Below are 8077 nucleotides of genomic sequence, written 5' to 3'. Positions count from 1 at the left end.
ATCGGGTTTTCTTCTATTATTCTTTCTTCCATTTGTTCATCACAACTTTGGTACAATTTATTTACCTTTTGTTTAATTATTGTTTGTCTTCATAACCATTCATCATGTTTGGACTAGTTAATATGATTAACAACCTTATTAACTTGTTTACCATGGTCATGAGTGAATAGTCTTCTAGCTAGGGTTAATGGCACTAATACAAAAAACTTGATAGACATTAGACTTTTTTACCAATAGACATCAGATTTTCACCCCATGTTAGGTTAAGTGATGTCCATTATAACATGATAGACATCAAACTTAAGTCTGATGTCTATTTAATTTATAGACATCAGACTTTCTAGAAATCCGATGTGTATGTGGTTAATAGACATCTGACTTTTAGAAAATCCGATGTCTATATGTCGAATAGACATCCGAGTTTTTTTAAAGTCTGATGTCTATTTGAAAACATAGACCTCAGTGTTTTAAAATATCTAATGCCTTATTTTTTTTATTACCAAAAAAAATAAAATATTACGCTATTATATTGTTGCCAGACATTAGCCTCACGTGATCACAATTGCAAGATGATTATCAACAACAATTATCTTTTTACAATCAACCAATTACTCAGTCGATTAACCAAAAGATTTTTCATTACATAAAGTGCTCATAAACCTATAGAAACACGAATTGTTCAATATACACTTAAAAAACAACGAACACAAATACAACAGCATTATCCTAGCAGTTACACAACGGCATTGTCAATTTGTCATACTTCATCTGTAACAGCAAGACAGTCATTTGTAAGGCAAGCTTCAGCAATCATTTACAGCTCATCAAGTCCGAACACTTTCCCTGTTGGATTATGAGGGCTTGGATTATGAGGACTCTGTCATTTTGTATCACTATATCTTTATGAAAATTATTAGAGAAAACCCAAATTATTATTCACGAATTAGAACTTCTAATGTATTTATCATGATCAGCTCCAGTTTAAAAGCATTATAGTATAGGCGTTACTCGTACTAAACTTAATCCATTCTTTAAAAGATATTCAAATTTCTACTTATTCCTTGTCGCCAAAAAAACAGTTGAAAATCTACAAACCTGTTCAATATTATTGCTTTGGTTTTGATAGTACAAGCCTTCATGAGTTTTTCTTCGTTGAAAGTCCACATAAGAGGGTCCAAGACTCCAAGAGCACAAATATCTGGTGAAATCATCAAACAATCAAGAATAATGTAAGTTTGAATTCACAATAATTCAAACACTAATCACTGATAGTCTTACATAGACAAAATACGAGTAGTTTTTAAAACCAATCGACACCACAGTTCATGTAATAATGCTTATAAATCAAGGTTTCAAAAAACAAGGGCCATTGTTAGTCTTGCACTCTTGCCCTTTTCCTGAATTGTCGAGCTTTTTTAAAGTCCTTACACCACCTTTAAAAGTTTAAAGGACAATAATATGCATAATATCTCACAGTTCCTAGATTCCTGTAGCACAGAAACAGTATACATCCATTAGTATAAACCAAACACTCGGATATTCAACTTTTATGAGGGAGAAAAAGTATACAACAACAACAACAACAACATCAGAGCCTTAATCCCAAAATGATTTGGGGTCGGCTGACATGAATCATCCTTTAGAACCGTCTTTTGCCCAGGCAATGCAACAAGTTTCGTCTCAGTTATGAAATTACAAGGTTTAGAATGTCCCATCTGCAAGTTTTACAGCTAAAAAGACCAAGAATCAAACTTCCCAACCTAAACTGGTATACACGCACAGAATCCACACTCAGAAGTTCACTAGAGAACCATAAAAGTGCAATTACTCACTGAGCATTAGCATCCAACACTCTAAAAGTGAGAGATATTTTAGAAGGCAAGTTACAGAAAACCATCATTTGAAGTTTGAACCTAAAATTCAACTCAAAACTCACGATCACAACCACGTCATTCAACTAATTCCAAATATAGAATTGTCAGAGAACATCTCCATAACCAAAAATTTACATTTATCCGCAACAAACCAATGCACCACCTCAACATTATAAATACGAAAAGTTAGCTAAACAAACCATTCAAGAAAATCATCTGAGGGTTATATTGATACCTGCACCAATAACCCACAATAATAATGTAATAAGAGGGGTAATAAAAACGATCGGTTCGTATGTTAAAACACTTTACCTGTCATTAAACACGATTAACTACCAAAAAAATTGCATCGAAAGAAAAGTACACTTCAAAATGGACAATGACTTGTCCATTTGTAACAACTGTCTCTTGAAAAGTAATAGTAAAGTGATTCTGCTGAAATATGTTGACAGAGTCTCCATTGTCTTGTCTGATGAACTTGAAATACAACTTCAGCTTGAGATTTTGGTTCCAAATTACCCTCTTCAATGCATCCTTAACTAGCTGAAATTAAATATAATAGTAGTAAATTCCTTGTCCTAAAATATTTGGCAGTTTCGCGTCTTGCAGCAAACCCAACTGAGCCTACAATGGGCGAATCCAGGCCATCCCCAAACCAAAAAATGATTTAAAAGACATTAATAAACAACCCAGATCAATAATGAAGCTCATTCACCATGTTTAAACATCGAATTCTTCACTAAATTATCACAATCATCCAAAAAGGTATTGTCTCAGAAATTTAGTTTTCAAAAATACACGTCATCTTGCAAAAATAGTATGCGTCCTGTGTATGAGGCGTGTTCCATTGCCTCCTGCCTTGAACATTGTTGCCACTGGCTGCCCTTGGTATGTACCTTTTGTCATTGAAAACCAAGGCCTAGCCGTGGTCTGTGTGTTAACATATGCTAAACTATTCATTAAGTGAAAGAAAAGGAAAAGGAGATAAATGTAAATGAAAGGCGTGATTTTTAGGAGTATCCATTAAGTGAAAGAAAAGGAAAAAGAGATGACCTGAGATTCCCTAACCAGTAACACCAATCTTCTTAATCCCCTTAAAATTTTCAGGCAACAAATGAAACAAGTCCCTCCCTCCTGTCACAATATACTGCCAATTCAAACATATATTTATTAAATCAGTTAGCCTCCCGTTTTACAAATTATCAAAGGTCATAACCATTTTACTTTAAGCATAATATCAGGCAAGCACAGTTGACTTACCCGTGAGATTCAGGCAAGCATTGTTAATTGTGCTTGTGAACAGAAGGTTCCAAAGCACACATAATACTAAGAATCTGAGACATATTAATAAGAATCTGATGAGAAGAACGGAGCAACAATGAATTAAACATTTATCTGAACTGATGATGATGATAAACAATCAAATTAAGTCGGAGCTGACAGAACAAAACACATAAAACGTGTAAGCTACAAAAACAATACTGGCCTATCCTTTCATTTCTCAGAGAATCGTTGAAGAGACGCCTTTCTAGTAATAGGCGGATCTACCAGATACAAACAAATACTGATTATTAATTAGTTGCGATAACAAATTATGAAATTTGGAAATAATATATGAAGATAAAGCCACACATGACCATCACTACCAGTAGAAATCGAGGCTCGGGGTAAGGGAGAGGCTGGAGGGATGACACTGGTCATAGAATTAGGACCACCCATACCCAAGCTCTGGCTTTGGGGTTGGCTTGGGTTTTGGTTTTGAGTGATGCTTGGTTTAGCATTAAGAGCCAGAACCGAAGTAGGAACTGCAATAGGAACAGGTCTAGCAGAAGTTTCAACCTTCCTCTTCTAGAGGCTTGATTCGAAACTGCTTGCCAAGTTTATAACCTCCTTTGCCTTGTCGAAGGGCAATCAACTTAAGTTGGAGCTCAAAATATTGAAAAATAACAACGATTATGATAATACATGGAGGAAGAAACCCTAGAAATCGAGCTAAATTGAATAAGAAAAATCAATGAATTAAATCTGTCACAAAATCAATGAATTAAACAAGAGTAAACACTGAAACACTAATATGATTAGAGAAAAATAAAGCCTTATCAGCGAGATACTTGATAACGGCAGAGAGATAAACAACAGTACCTGCGCCACCGTGCGCGGCGGAGAAACGGCCGACGGGAAACGAGAGAATGGCCTTGGAGGAGGTGCGCCAGCTTCGTGTAACCGATGATGTTGCCGACAAGCGCCTGGTGGTTGACCATCGCCTGGTGATATGGTGAGGTGAGTGCTAACCGCGGGTTATGCGTGTTTGGTTTTAGTTTGCTAGATGATCAAATGAGCAAGATGATGAAGTGAGGGAGAGTTTTTTTTCTTTACGGAAAAGTGAGGGAGAGTTAGGGTTAATATTATACTTACTTCCCCCAGAGGAAGTATAAGATATATACTGATCGGTGGAATAATGTGTAGAGACTTTTTTTTTGCACTGTGGATGCACATAGGTTTAGATGTATATATATGATGGAATATATGATGGAATTGACTATTGTATAGACATGGGTTTTTTTTTTTACGGAAAAATGAGGGGGTTAATATTATAATTATAAGATATATACTGATCGGTGGAATAAAATGTGTAGAGGATTTTTTTTTTTGCACTGTGGATGTACCTGTAATTATAAATACAACAGTTTTTTGCAAACAACTGATGTGTACAATTTTTACATCAGTTTTCTAAAAAATCAGATGTCTACCAACTGATGTCCATAATGAGTTTTGTAGTAGTGTGAGGAATTAGGGGAACTATAACATGGGGGAAGATCCATACTTAATCTAATATGCTTTCATAAGATTGCTTGCTTATTGTAGTGTAGACTTATGCACATGTTATGTGACAGCCTCATTCATTGCGGAAAAGTAAACACGTAATTCTAGATAAAAACTGCATGGATATGTTTGTAATAGGTTCATTTGGGTAGAAACCTGTAATTTTTAAAACCGAAAACGAAACCTGTTATAAAAATATCCAAATGGGAAGACGTCAAACATGTAAGGTCCAAAATAAATCTCATAAATAAAACATCGCTAAAGTCGCGAAACAAAGTTATACAACCCAAATATGAAAAAGGGAGACATATGTCCCTAAAAAAAGTATATGACATAAAAAGTGTTTAAGGGTCACAATAAAATAAAGCCAATCTAGGTCCCAAGGTTAGTTTGCTCGCTAGCTCGTCCATGTACCCCATATATGCATCACCTACCTGTCAATCGCATTTTATACAAATACGAAAGCCACAGTCAGTGGGGAGTAACTCCGAGTTCTCCCAACCACGAAATGTAAATTACAAATAACTCCCTTATATAATCATCTTTTTTAAAATAACTCTCTTTTATAAGTTTTTATCCAAATAACTCCCTTATAAAACTTGTTTTTCAACAAATCAATGCCTCTTCACCGGTATTAAATCTATTTTTTATAATTTGATTGATTTACCCTTCTTATAACATAATCTCTACATGGCTACTACGTTTTCATAACCTGTGAACAATTCTAAATCTCTCTTAAATATAATACACTCAAATCACGCACTCCGAACGAAGAAGAATCAAGCATAAATTCGTTGTTTTGTCTTATTTTAAAGAATAAAATAGTGAGTAAACGGGCAGAATTGTAATTTAACATCTCATATAAGTGAAAAATGAAGGAAAAAACAAATTTTTGGCCGAAAAATTCAAAAATAAGTCTCATTCCGGTGAAGAGGCATTGATTTGTATAAAAACATGTTTTAAAAGGGAGTTATTTGAACAAAAAATTATAAAAGGGAGTTATTTCAAAATAGTCGATTATATAAGGGAGTTATTTATAATTTACTCTTAATATAACATGTAAACATAAGAATATGAATATGAATAACACATAGCCTTAGCATATAGATGCTAAACAATCGTGCTTATCATGTGAACAACAATATAACAACACATAGTCCTAGCATGTGAATACTAGACCGACTCATACTACACTATCATGTGAATCACATAACATCCGGGAATCCAAACTCTATCAACCATAGCCGGCTTGCATCTCACCTTCTATGATTCATAGAATCATCAAACAAGAAAGGACAATATATCTAGAGACAGGCATAAGTTCCTAGTACCGTCAATAGTCACTCTGTAACTCGAGTCTATACCACGAGGTAAGGTAAACACCCTAGTCCTAAACCTGCGCAGACCTAGCGACATGCGGAAAACTACCGCATCCAAGACCCATGATAACAACACATGAGTACCCCTAAGGAGTCCACCAAAGGGTTGGCTAGTACTTAAGCTGACTACATACTTCTAAGAGTACGTTAGGAAGTCATGCCCTAACTTGGATATAAATCCACCAAGCTAAAATACAAAGGCTATTAAGCGATGAACATATACTCGTCAAAGACTATAATGGCCTATCTATGACGAATGCCGAAATACTCACCTAGGACCTAGTCCCAGCTTGAATACTTTAGCCCACGCCACACAAGACAAGTAGGACACCCAATTAACCATAAAGGGGCAAAGAGTCCAAACTTGCACACACAAATGATCATACACACCCTAGCATATGAAAGGCTACGCAAGAGCATATTCAGCTGACAATCCAACAATATCTCCAATATCAATAATAATCCAAATTCCAGCTAACCAACAGTACCATAATCCATGAGAACAAGCTAAAATGGCAAAGAGGCAACAAGACTCAAGCATAAGGCATCCAAAGCATCCAACAACCAACATGTGAAATGATAATCACAAATATCAAGGCATAACATAAAACATCCAATAACAACCAATCTCACCTCAAAGACAAACCCTCGACCCGAGTCCCGCGACGGGTCATCGGTCAAATCAAGGCTGACTGGTTTAAACCTAGTTTGACCAAACTCATTCGGTCAATCTGGCCCAGCTCAGACTTTTGGCCTACTTTGGCCCAAATCACAAAATTCATCACAATATCATTCTCATACCATTTCCAATTTCTATCATGTGAAAAACTATTAACAAGGAAATATATTCCAACTTACAAAATAACTAATTCCACAAAATTCTCGCATAATAAAATAGCATAAATAACCGTCTCGCACAAGGGTAAACTTTTCTATAAATTTTTAATCGATAAAACGACGCCATTTACTCATACGGACTCCGAATTGAGCGATTCAAGTGGCTAAACCACCTAATTTTTCGATGCCGTTCAATCTGTCATATTTTTGGAAACATTGGAAACCGTCTCGGTCCGGTACTGACGCGTTTCAGCCAAAACACGGACTTGTCACAACACATAATTCCTCAACCAAATTTGTTCCAAACAATAATATACAAATGGGTAACATAAATTAAACATAAGCATACTCATCTTACTCCATTCATTCATTTATCAACAAGATCGTCTCAAACAACAACAAACGACAACAAACAACAAATACAACTACTAATGTGACATTAATTCGTCGAGTGACTCAGAATAGTTACCTTAAGCTAGCAAAGAGACAACTAATAACTTGAGAAAGCTTCTAAAACCCAAAATTACTCTTCATCTTTAACCACATATGAGTCACCTAACTCATCTTCAAATTCTTCACCTATAAGAACAACACAAACACAATTATTAAGCTTAAATTCGAAAACCCTAAAAGATGAGCCTTAAAACAAAATTGGGGGAAATGAAAATAAAGCTTACTAGTAGATGAGGATTGAAGAGAGGATTCCAAATATATAATTTTTATGAGATTTGGTGGAGAAATGAAGGATTTATGGTGGATTTAGGGATTGTAAGGAGGATTTTTGAGATGAATTTGGTGTTTGGTGAAAGGAAGAGAGAGAGTGAATTATGGAGGAAATGAAAATTGAAAGAGGGGACAATGGAGGGTAGGTGGCCAGCCAAAAGGCATGGGGAGATGGGTCATTTGTTTACGTTTTGGGGTTTGCTTCGACGGTAATTAGAAATATTCGTCGAACGCGATTTCCGAGAATATTAAAGTTCTTAAACACGATTTTACTAAAAGATTAAGTACTCATATGCCCAATATCCAAACTCGTTTACCCAACGACCGTAAGAAATGGGAAAATCCCAATTTTACGATTTTTATCCGAAATCTATTTTATCAAAGGAAAAGGTTTAAATATAGTTTAAATCACTTTTAAACATTTCTAAACTATCAAAAATA

The 8077-nt window shown here is 35.3% G+C and overlaps 1 long non-coding RNA gene across 4 annotated transcripts; it reads right to left on the bottom strand.

Moving 5' to 3' along the window:
* Window positions 1–556: 556 nt before the first annotated feature.
* On the bottom strand, window positions 557–4357 carry LOC141599966 (uncharacterized). 4 transcript variants are annotated; one of them, XR_012524064.1, is made up of 5 exons: window positions 4017–4357; window positions 3135–3229; window positions 2928–3021; window positions 1096–2417; window positions 557–843 (listed from the first exon to the last, which is right to left on the bottom strand). It is a non-coding gene; the product is annotated as an uncharacterized LOC141599966 (long non-coding RNA). The 4 variants fall into 4 exon arrangements; XR_012524063.1 differs by having other exon boundaries at window positions 557–899; window positions 3135–3208; XR_012524062.1 differs by having other exon boundaries at window positions 557–877; window positions 3135–3208.
* Window positions 4358–8077: the final 3720 nt, after the last annotated feature.

The sequence above is a fragment of the Silene latifolia genome, chromosome 9 (genome assembly GCF_048544455.1).
Source record: "Silene latifolia isolate original U9 population chromosome 9, ASM4854445v1, whole genome shotgun sequence".
Classification (NCBI taxonomy): Eukaryota; Viridiplantae; Streptophyta; class Magnoliopsida; order Caryophyllales; family Caryophyllaceae; genus Silene; species Silene latifolia.
This window is presented reverse-complemented; position numbering and strand designations above follow the sequence as displayed.